Raw genomic sequence first — 12,253 nt, 5'->3', positions numbered from 1 at the left:
CACAAGAGGTCGGCAGAGACACCCAAAGCAGTGCAATGCAAACCGTATAGTTTTCCGATAGCGCTGCGGATCATCATAACCCGCGGGTCGGGCGGGCCAAGTAATAAAAAAAAAAACATTCTAATTAATCGAGGGTGGATGACAGATAAATCATTATAATGTGTTAAGTTTAATAAATAGTATTAAGAGCAGGCGCGCTCAACTCGCAAAATAGTTTATGGGTGCGAGTAATAAAAAACGTTTATCAAAAGTAGAGTTTAATAAAGTCATCACTGTAAAAAGCAATGAACGTGCGTCCCCCTTTTTTACTTTCGTTTTCAACCACGTAATTCTCCTCAGGGAAAACCAGTCAAGGAAAACATATCAGGGCTCCACATTATTTTTGTTTTTTTTTGAAGGGACACGTGAAAGAGAAGTGTACTCGCCCAACCGGACAAATGCGATGATTAAAATAATTTTTAACATAAAATAAAAAATAAAAAAAATTACTAGGGAATCACCGAAAACGTGAGGATGATTCTGGTTTTATTTCATTTAATGTAAGTGGCGATTGATAGCACAGATCACGCGCATCTCACATGAACACTCAGCCATGTTTCAAACGAACGAATCGGTTGACTCAAAGATTCAATGGCCCATTGAATGAATCGTTTGAATGAATGACTCAATGATTCGCTCATTAACACGGTCGCCTGCCGCCTCCTACTGGCGGTTTAGTTTCAAAGTATCATTCTTTTCAACATTCCTTATTTGTTTATTCAAAAAATATTTACACTCTCATAATCTCATTTAATACAGTAATTTTTCAATGTAAATTATTTTACTTGATTGGTAACAGCCTAGTGTCTTATTATTCTAATTGAATGTATTGATCAAATGTAAGAATTTGAAATGAAAGATGAAGCATGCATTTAATAAAATTAGGGGGAAAATGCCCTTTATAAAGGTTAAAAAAATATAACCTTTAATAGTTATAATAACCTTATAATAGTTCTTCATAGTTCTAACAGGATGACTCGTTCATGTCTTCCTCTGCAAAACAGGGGAAAAAACATAATTTATCAAACTGTTTCCCAATATACACCGAGTTATTAATAGCTCGAATGATTTATACTTCGTGAGAGAAAATAAAAATCAGTTTTCTCACCTGCCTCCGTCGCTTTCATAACAAGAGGAAAGTGGAGGCCGTTTGTTTGTTTGTTTGTTGTTAGATTATAAATGATGCGAATGAACATTAGTTCAGCTCCACCCACTGCACTGCTGTTCTGCCGTGTCTGTTTACCGTAACCATAGTGACGGGAACTGAGGAAGTGACGACATTCACTTAAAGTCACCATGAATTCAAAATTGATCATATTTTTTTAACAGAATATTACAATGTTTATCATTATTCTTATTGTTTAATTCGTGTGCACTTTAATCTTTAATCAATAAATTTAGCATCAATTCTCCCTCTTTTTAATGAAAGAATGAAAAATTAGCATGAGTGAGAAATGTTCATTTGCTCCATCTAGTGGCAATAGTCATGAAATGCCATGTTATACTATTTTTGTCCACAAGAGGTCGGCAGAGACACCCAAAGCAGTGCAATAAGTTATTTTGTGGTTTTTGTGTTTAAATTAAAGAATGTGGAAAATGTGCTTTTTTGTGTGTTGTTTTCCCTTTCCCTGAGGAGAATTACGTTGAAAACGAAAGTAAAAGAGTAAAAATGTCCAGCTTTCTTGACGTTAGAGGAACGTGTTTTAAAAGGTATAATGTTCCTGAAACGTTCTTGTTGAAACATGACATTCCAAGAACATAAAAATGTCCAGTTTCCTGAATGTTACTAGAATGTTATTGAAAGGTTAGTGTGATGTTCCTGAAACATTCTTTCAATCATCTTTCAAATGAGTAATAATAACACAAACTACAACTTTATTCAGACACAGCCTTGAACTGAAGATAAAAGAACTCTCTGAAGATCTGACTAAACAACTCCACAAACAGCATTACCAGCTTCACTTTTTATTGCTAACCAGACTGACTTTATTTACTGTCACAGAGAATGCAGAGAAGATGTAGAGAAGGCTTTTGACTGGGTGGAGTGGAAATACCTCTTTTACACACTAGAGAAATTTGGTTTTGGTGATAACTTTATTTCTTGGGTGAGGTTATTATATTCCGCCCCCCAAGCGTCTGTCAGAACCAACAATTCCCGTTCTGACTATTTTCCCTCCACCGCGGTCCACTCGTCAGGGATGTCCCTTGAGTCCACTCCTCTTCGCCATCGCTATCGAACCCCTTGCTATTGCACTGAGGGTTGATTCAACTATAAAAGGAATAAAAAGAATGGGTACAGAGCAAAAAGTGTCTTTGTATGCGGATGATCTCCTCCTTTATATTTCTGATTTAGCTAGATCGATACCGGCAGCTCTTAATATTTTGAAATCATTCGGAATAATTTCTGGTTACAAATTAAATCTGAGCAAGAGTGAAATTTTTCCACTGAATTCTGCAGCTAGGGACTATAATTTTCCATTTATGATTGCACACCATAGATTTACTTATTTAACTTTGCTAATTTGTTACTCCAGATGGAGAAAGATTTTGAGCGCTGGTCTTTGCTTCCCCTATCCTTGGCTGGAAGAATTAATTCAGTTAAAATGAATAATCTTCCCAAATTCTCCTGTTATTTTCAGTGTATACCCATTTTCCTGCCTGAACACTTTTTTTCGTAAAATTGATTCCCTGATCCTAGGATTTATCTGGAATAAAAAGATACCCACAATTCTTAAGACATTCCTTCATAGACCCAAAATACTTGGGGGAATGGCTCTACCTAATTTACAATTTTATTATTGGGCTTCAAATCTCCGAGTCATGCAATACTGGTTAAATCAGGATCAGGATCTGGATGGTTTAATATGGAGGCTACTTCATGCATGCCCACTTCACTGACATGCCCCCATTAAATGCTCTTCGCCTCCCTATACTAAAAATGTCATTGTTAAAACTACGCTGAGAATCTGGAGGCAATTCAGACACCACTTTGGATAACAAACCTATTCTATCTTCGCACCTGTAGCAGCAAATGTTGCTTTCCCACCATCATTGATGATAGCACTTTTTCACAGTGGTATTGGGCATTATAACATTTAACGATCTATATATAGATAATGTCTTTGCATCTTTCCAGCAACTAGCAGAAAAATGTACACACCACTTTTTTAGGTATTTGCAGGTTCGTAGCTTCGTTCGAGACATGCACCCTCAATCTCCCTAGAGCTACTCCTATTGACTTTTTTTTCAAGCCCACCCATATTATGAAGGGTATGATCTCATATCTTTATAATGCCATTTGCACTTTGCCCAGCACTTGCAACTATTAAATCTCAGTGGGAGGAGGACATTGGAGAAAACATGTCAGAAGAACAGTGGAAAGTGTGCACTCTTCATCTTTTTGTGCCAGACATGCTCTGATTCAGTTTCAAATTCTCCACCGTACCCACTGGACCAAAGTTAGACTGTTAAAAATATATCCTGAAGTGGATCCCACATGTGACCGTTGTCACCAGGCCCACGCAACTACTGCACACATGTTTTGGTCCTGTCCCTCCCTACAAAATAAATTTGTAAAACATTATCTGAAGTTCTAACAAATCATATTGAACCTCTGGCTTTCACTGCTTTATTCGGTACTCTTCCCACTTCTCTTGATATGCCCAAATACAAGTCTGACTTCGTAGCCTTTGTCACACTGCTGGCAAGGCGTTTAATTTTATTAAACTGGAAATCGACTCATTCTTTATGGATTCAAGATATTTTCCATTTTATTAAGCTAGAAAAAAGCAGACACACAATGAAGAGATCCTCGGATAATTTCAATTTGGGGATCTTTCCTATAGGATATGTAGGGAAATGAAAGGCCTTCATTCACCTGACTACACATCTCCTCTGGTAGTAATTATTTCCCTCCGCCGGTATATAGATTGGTACCCTGCTTTAGGGATATGTCGGCTGTGCTCAGGATGTTTAGCACCTTTTTGTACCTGTGAAATTATTCTTTTTTTTAATTATTATTATTTTATTCATTTATTTATAGTTTTGGATGACCAAGCTTTTTTTTTTTTTTACTATTTGCTTGTCTTAGTATCTTCTTGTTATTATTATTATTAATATTATTATTGTTCTTTTTTTCTAGTATTAATTTTATTCTTTTGTTATTTGTTGTGTGGATCCTTTTATTAACAATATATACATGTATATATATTGTATATATATATATATATATATATATATATATATATATATATATATATATACTCCCCCGGTATATAGATTGGTACCCTGCTTTAGGGATATGTCGGCAGTGCTTAGTATGTTTAGCACCTTTTTGTACCTGTGATTTTATTTTGTAAAGAATTATTCTTTTTTTTTTTTATTATTATTCTTTTATTAATTTATTTATATTATAATATTATAATATAATATAATATTATTATTGTTCTTTTTTTCTAGTATACATTTTATTCTTTTGTTATTTGTTGTGTGGATCCTTTTATTAACAATATATATATATATATATATATATATATATATATATATATATATATATATATATATATATATATATATTGTTAATAAAAGGATCCATATATATATATATATATATGAAGGTTATATAAGTATATGTTTTGTAAGTGTATGTTATATTTTGTTTAAATGGAAAATTTAAATAAAGTGAGGAAAAAAAAAAACATTTGCAAACCAGTAAGTGCAATTCTCCAAACAATTCATACAAACCGCAGAACACAATGGATTATCTGCAAAAGCCTAAAAACCCTTAGTTCACCTCTCAAAAGTCAGTATTTATGTCAGTGAACTCTGCCATCAGAATGACAAGTCCTTGAGTCATTGTTCTCAAACAAGATAAAACAATATTACATTTTAACAAAAAAAAAAGCACATTTTCCACATTCTTTAATTTAAATACAAAATAACTCATTGCACTGCTTTGGGTGTCTCTGCCGACCTCTTGTGGACAAAAATAGTATAACATGGCATTTCATGACGATTGCCACTAGATGGAGCAAATGAACATTTCTTACTCATGTTAATTTTTCATCTCTGTTTTTTTTTTGTGTGTGTGTTTATTTAAAATAAGACAGATCTGATATTATTTTAATCTTACATCTGTTATTTAACAGTTGAGATAGTTGTTTAATGCAGAAACACTCGCTTTTCGTTTTCAACAACGTAATTCTGCAGGGAAAACCAGTCAAGGAAAACATACCAGGGCTCGACATTAACGCTTGTCCTTGTCTTTTTTTAATTAAAGAAGCAAATGTTAAATTGTACATTTTTTTTTTTTTTTTTTGAGACAAAAAAAAAAAGTGTTTAGAGATAGGGGAGAGCGGGGCACAACCTTACGCTTTTAGACTTTCTCAAGTTGTGTAAATCTACTTAAGGTTCAGAGTATTTATTTTCCCCTTAATTTCACACGTCTAGTAGTGGTTTTGTTTCATTACAGCGTATACTTTTCTCTTGATTTACCCTGAATGAATGAAGTGAAATGAGACAACATGCCCCGAGTAGACATTATCACATGATCATATGACAGATTAAAATGTTATCTGATCTAATCAAAAAATATACAAAAGACAAAATAAAATATTTTGTCAATAAAATAAAATTATTAACTTTTTAATATAAAATAATGGCAATTTTAATCATTAAAAATACGGAGAATTTGTTCCTCATATAGATGAACAGTTCAAAATGATATGTGATGCAGAATTAACAATCGAAGAGCTTGATTCTGCTGTTATGTGTTTGTCATTGGATAAATCACCTGGCCCAGATGGTATTACGTCTAATTTTTAGCGCCATTTTTGGGACTTATTAAGGGAATTTTTTTTTTTGCAGCTTTTCAGGAAATCACTAAAACCGTGGTTTTGCCTAATTCAATGAGACAAGACAATTTACGACCTAAACCTTTACTAAACAATGACTATAAATTACTAACCCACATATATAATAATCGCTTAAAACTTGGTTTATCAAAAATGATTGGGGAGACACAAACTGGATTCATTAGAGGCCGATCTATACATAACAATATTCGACTGGTTTTGGACTTGCTGGAGTATAATCAAGAAACAGAGGATGATGGGGTTATTTTATTTTTAGATTTCTATAAAGCCTTTGATATGTTAGAACATTCATTTATTTTTAAATGTTTGAAAATGTATGGGTTTGGTGAACATTTTTGTAATGTTATTCAGTTATTCTACACAAATACCAATAGTTCAGTGGCCCTACCAACAGGTACTTCACCCAGATTTGATATTAAGAGAGGAGTTAAACAAGGATGCCCCGTCTCACGCTCATTGTTTATTCTGGCTACAGAGATGTTGGCTCTCCTAATTAAAAACTCAAATATTGAAAAATGAAATGTGTTTGGACAGGAAATTATACTTAGTCAATTGGCTGACGATACAACATTATTTTTAAAAGGTCTTGACCAGGTTCCTAAAGCAATTGAGATAGTTAACTATTTTTCTAAATTCTCAGAAATTATTACCATACATGAATGAAAAATTTCATATAATATTCCAGTCAAGTCGAATGTCAGATATTTAGGCATAAACATTTCTAAGGATGAGGTCATGATGGAAAAGCAAAATGTCTGGAATAGGTGGAATGAATGCAAAGGCAGGCTTGATGCATGGATGCAAAGGGATTTGTCTATCTTTGGTAGAATTTATTCAACTAAAATGGAAAGTGTGTATCTATCCTGCATCTTGTCTCTCCATTCCTAATAGAGCTATTAAGACCATTAATCAAATTCATTTCAATTATATATGGAGTAAACGTGTGCACTATATAAAGAGGGCAAAACTTATACAAGATTATGAAAATGGTGGATTACAAGCCTTTGATTTCTATTGTATAAATGGTATGCTGAAGGTCAAATGGCTTAAAGAAATTTATAACAAACGAAACTAATTTCTGGTTTTGCATTCCCAGAGGTATATTTAGAAAATTGGGTGGAATTGATTTTCTACTGAGATTTGATTTTACTGTTTCCAGACTGCCAATCAAATTATCTTCCTTTCACCAGCAGATTTTGTTATATAACCACAACTTTTCTCCACACAGATTCCCTATATGGAACAATAGATTTATTGTATCTAGATACAAGTCTCTATGTGTTCTTGATTGGCTTGAAAAGGGTATTTGGTCAATTCTTCATTTACTGTAATGGATGAAGATGGGAGCTTGTTAACTTTTAGAGACTTTTGTACTAAATACAATTTACAATGTGAACGCAAACAATTTGAGCGTGTCTTAAATGCCATTCCAAAAAGTTTTATAAGTTTTGTACAAAACGCTTCTGTCAACATGCCAGATGGATCTTGTGAACTCCCTTCTCTTCAATGACCTCAGGGCAATGCTTCCCAACAAACTTATTCGCTCTTGTTTCAATTCTATATTATATCCGACATTTCTGTATAATAACTGTGTTTTGCAAGCTTATGACATTTGTTAAAGAATTGCAAACACAGTATATTAGCTTTCCAGTGGCTCCTAAAGCTAAGGAAACCCATTTTAAAATATTCAATGGTCAAGTGAATTTTTAAGACAACGGTTTAATTTTGAAGAAAATGCCTGTACTTTTTGTCAAGTTGACATAGAGACAATGATCACCTTTTTTTTTCTTGTGTTTTTTCAAATACCTTTTGGGAAAATATGTCTTACTGGTTGGAGACAAAGATTCATTCACTGCCAACTTTTGCTAGGAAGCATATAATGTTTGGAATGTTGTTGGATGAGAAAAAAAATGAATTTTTTATTAATGTAATGTTGATTCTGGGCAAATTCTTTATTCATAAATGCAAATGTATGAAGACGAAACCTTATTTTTCTGTATTTAAAAGAGACTTTATTTGTAATTTCTTTCCATCGTTGCAATGTATGAAAAGTAAAAAGGCCCAGAAATTGGCTAGAATAATAAGAGACCTTGATCTCTTAGAAGAGGAATGAAGAGACCCCTTCTTGTTCTTTTTTTTTTTTTTTTTTTAAATATAATTATGTAATGTTCTTTTGTCATTATCCATTTATTTGACTGACATGTGCCTACTCATTTATCTGTATTTGTCAATGCCATTATAGATGTATATTCTGTTTTTGTTACGTTTTTGGTGTTCAATAAAACATAAAAAATAAAAATAAAAACTTTTTGATCATTTGATTTCCTGTTTGGAATGGAATAACGAGAAATGAAAACCAGCTCGTTTATTCGTTTTTTAGTTTAGTTTAAAAAATGAAAAATGAGGTTTTGGCTTCATTTTTCATTTTTCGTTTGTGGTTTACAAATCGGTTTTAGATATTTCATTTGCACACGTGGGCGGTGCAGAAACGTCCCTTTCATCTGATTGGTCGAAACGCTCCGCCTTCAGTAAGCGACGAGCTTTTCTTTCTGTCAGGCAGAATAAGAGTCGGTACGAGTGCGGCACTGACAAATGCACTGTAATAAAATAATGTCCGAAACCACCACTCACTGTTAACTACGCACAATATTTGAAGCAGAAATATGTTGCTGGTCACGTAATTTGCGCTGCTGAGACTTGCAAGCGACCCCAATAATGTGAGCCACAGTAGGCCTATATGACAGATTATTTTAGCATGATGTATTTCCCATTGATAAATACAGTGCAAATAGTTCCGTTTCTTTGTGTAAAAGGGAAGTGGAAATAAAAATAAGGCAATAATAGGCTGAACTGTACCATATGTACAGTACGGACCATATGTCCGTAACATTTACCACTCTCGTCTTTTATTTACATCAAAAGGCAGGTAGACGTGTGTGACATATGTAGGCTATAAATAATTTTGAAAATTTAATAGACACAAAATGTATATTTATGAATGTAAGCATGTGTAGAAGCTAGTGAACGTACATTAATACTGACAAAATTAGCAGGTTTGGGATTAATTAAAATCATGTCGGTTGAAGAGCACGGCATAGGCCTACCTTTAAAATGTTATTAGTTTTATTATAAAACTAATAAAATGTTATTACATACTGAATTGGTCGATGTTTCTCTGAGTTTTCTTTATTATGTTGGCTTTAGAAAGCCAGCATATATTTAAACATTATTATTATTATTATTATTATTATTTTTATGAGAAATTGCCTCCGCCTAGAACTTTAATGCTTCACCAAACTCAGCTCAGACCTTTAGACTGGTCTGACTCGCTTATATCTTTTCTAACTGGTCTGACTTACTTTCCCGCTCTTCGGGTAATATATGGAAACTAAATAATATACTTTTAAATGATGGTTTTTGCAAACAAATAAAATCCCTCTGTCTAAAAGTAAAAGGAATGGATATGTCAAATAAAGGGAAGTAGGAATGGTTTAAATTTGAAACAAAGAGGTTGGCAATTGAAACGGGAAAAAGCATGTCAAAAACAAGTAAACTTAAACAGAAAGAAATACTGAAAAGGATTAACATACTCTGTGGTAAAACTAATGCTTCGGAGGAAGAACTAACGGAGTTGAACTCCCTCCAAAAACAGCAAGAAAAAGCAAGTGGAGCCTTTGTACGATCCAGGGCTAGATGGATCGAAGAAGGTGAGAACACCACAACATATTTCTATGGAGAAGTCTAGGTAGTCTAAAAAAAGATTCTGCAAATTAACAGAAAATGACAGTCATAGAAGAGCCTATTGCCAAATACAGGAGGAAGTTCAACTCTTTTACTCTTGCTGCGTTCGAAACCGCATACTTCCCTACTATTTAGTATGGGAAAAAGAGTAGGCGAGCGAAAAAGTATGTACGAATCCAAAAGAGTAGGCGAGAATTACCTGGGTGACGTCCTAATTATCGCGAGATTCGGGCTTAAGTGCGTTCGAATATGCCTACTTTCCTACTATATAGTAGGCGAAAACAGTATGTGAAGGAAGCAGTACGTTCGAAACATCAGTATTCATAAAAGAGTAGGCGAGAAGTTCCCGGATGGCTTTCTGCTTTCGGCCAGATTTTCGAGTGCTCGACCGATGGCTACTCTTCTATCCCAGGAGGCCACGCGAGAGGATACGTCATTATTAAACATCGCAGAGATCAGCGACGCGGGTGCTTTCAAATGTCAACACGGTTCTTTGTGTTAAAATTGCATGTGTTGAACTACTGTAGAGTAAACTGTTGAATTGTTGAAGGTGTAAAGACGTTACACAGTATTATAGTTGTGATTTTTCAGTAAAAACACGTTTATGTATAACGTTAGCTAACGGGAGCTCCAGTAAGGACACATAAGTTACGTCTCTAACGTGGATTTACATAAACCATATACATCGTAAAGATGCTTATTTTAAATGTATATTTACATCTGACAGGAAAATCTTCAGTAAGTATTGCAGAAGAGCACATCACAACATGAAATAGACATCTGAGTGATGAATGTGTGCTATTATGTAGAACAAATTTATAAAGTAACTAAACATAAGTTATCTATTTTATTTGTTCATTACTGTTGATAAATTGAGGAACATTTATGTTGGATAAAAAGTTAAAACAACCCCAACATGTAAATGTAGTGTTGAGCTCATCACAGAGGTAATGTGAATCTCGTCTGGGTGTTACAGGGTCAGATGAACAGATGTGTGTTTATCCAGTGGAGAGTGTCTCGTGAAGCTGAATGCTGCCATCAAAGGCTTTGAGTGACACTACAGAAATTAATAACAACTATTTAAATATTAAGTTGTAGTTTATTTTAATTATTGTAATTTCAAACAGAGCTATTACAACACTTTTCTGATTCTTGATTTCTGTGCATTTGCTGCACAGCTTTTGTGGAGCAGGACCTGCAAGGGAAGATGATGGCGGCATTTGTGAAAAGCGTTTTTGTCTTCTAAATAATACTGAAATCAAATGACATTGTGCGGTTAAAATGACTGCTTTTGTGTTATGTTTGTGCATTTTTGTAGGATCTGAAATGTCAGCAGGCTGGTGTGAGCACTGAGGATGAAGAGCACAGAGCTGAATCCTGGAGATGGTGCCATGAGTCCCTCCATCACTCCACCTGCCTTACGAGACCCTCCATCACTCCACCTGCCCTTATTGCTTTAGATTGTGAAGCACAACACTATACGCAACAACCTCAGGCACGAAGGAACGGCTCACCTCTGGCGGTCAGCTGATTCATCAGAATAAAGCCACAGAATGGGAACCGCTGTGTTGAGCCGGCAGAAGGATGTGGGGTTCAGCGCCTATAGTCTACATACATGATTGTAGTTTGAATAAAGCTTTGTTTCATGTGTTGACTTGTATATGCATTTGTTTATTGTGTGATGGTGACTTTCATTCATTCTTTTACTAATTTATTAATATTTCTCATTGTTGTCAGTAAATAAAATATAATTATTTAAATATAGCTGCGAGCAGCGATTGCGGGCCCAAGCCGGTGGCACCGCCACCCTGGTGCCTTAGTTTAGGCACCGGGGTGGCGGTACCGCCGGCTTTGGCCCTCCATCGCTGCTCGCAGCTATATTTATATATATATATATATATATATATATATATATTATGCAAACATATATATATACTGTATATATATATATATATATATATATATATATATGTATTTATATATGTGTGTATATATATATATATATTATACAAACATATATATATATACTGTATATATATATATATACTGTATATATATATATATATATATATATATATATATATATATACCGTTCAAAAGTTTGGGGACAGGAAGATTTTTAATGTTTTTAGGAGAAGTCTCTTCTGCTCACCAAGGCTGCATTTATTTGATTAAAAATACAAACAAAAACAGTAATATTGTGAAATATTATTCCAATTTAAAACAGCTGTTTTCTATTTTAAAATATTTTACACTGTAATTAATGTATGTGATCAAAGCTGAGTTTTCAGCATCATTACTCCCGTCTTCAGTGTCACATGATCCTTCAGAAATCATTCTAATATGATGATTGATGGTCAATAAATATTAATTATTATTTTCAATGTTGAAAACAGTTGTGTACATTTTTTTTTTCAAAATGCGTTGATGAATGTAAAGTTCAAAAGAACAGCATTTATTTCAAATAGAATTTTTTTTAACATTCTAAATGTCTGTACTGTAACTTTTGATCAGTTTAACTCATTCTCGATGAATAAAAGTATTGATTTATTTTATTTCTTTCCCCCAAAATTAAAATTTAAATTATTACTGACCCCAAA

General features: G+C 33.8%; 1 long non-coding RNA gene across 1 annotated transcript; it reads left to right on the top strand.

The window, feature by feature from the left end:
• The first annotated feature begins 9,985 nt into the window (after positions 1–9,985).
• LOC311094189 lies at positions 9,986–11,069 on the top strand. The gene is made up of 3 exons (XR_014608591.1): positions 9,986–10,132; positions 10,630–10,704; positions 10,972–11,069. It is a non-coding gene; the product is annotated as an uncharacterized lncRNA (long non-coding RNA).
• Positions 11,070–12,253: the final 1,184 nt, after the last annotated feature.

This window comes from Abramis brama (assembly GCF_963993115.1).
Source record: "Abramis brama genome assembly, chromosome: 12".
Classification (NCBI taxonomy): domain Eukaryota; kingdom Metazoa; phylum Chordata; class Actinopteri; order Cypriniformes; family Leuciscidae; genus Abramis; species Abramis brama.
Note: the sequence above shows the minus strand (reverse complement) of the source record. Positions and strands in the feature narration are given on the sequence as shown.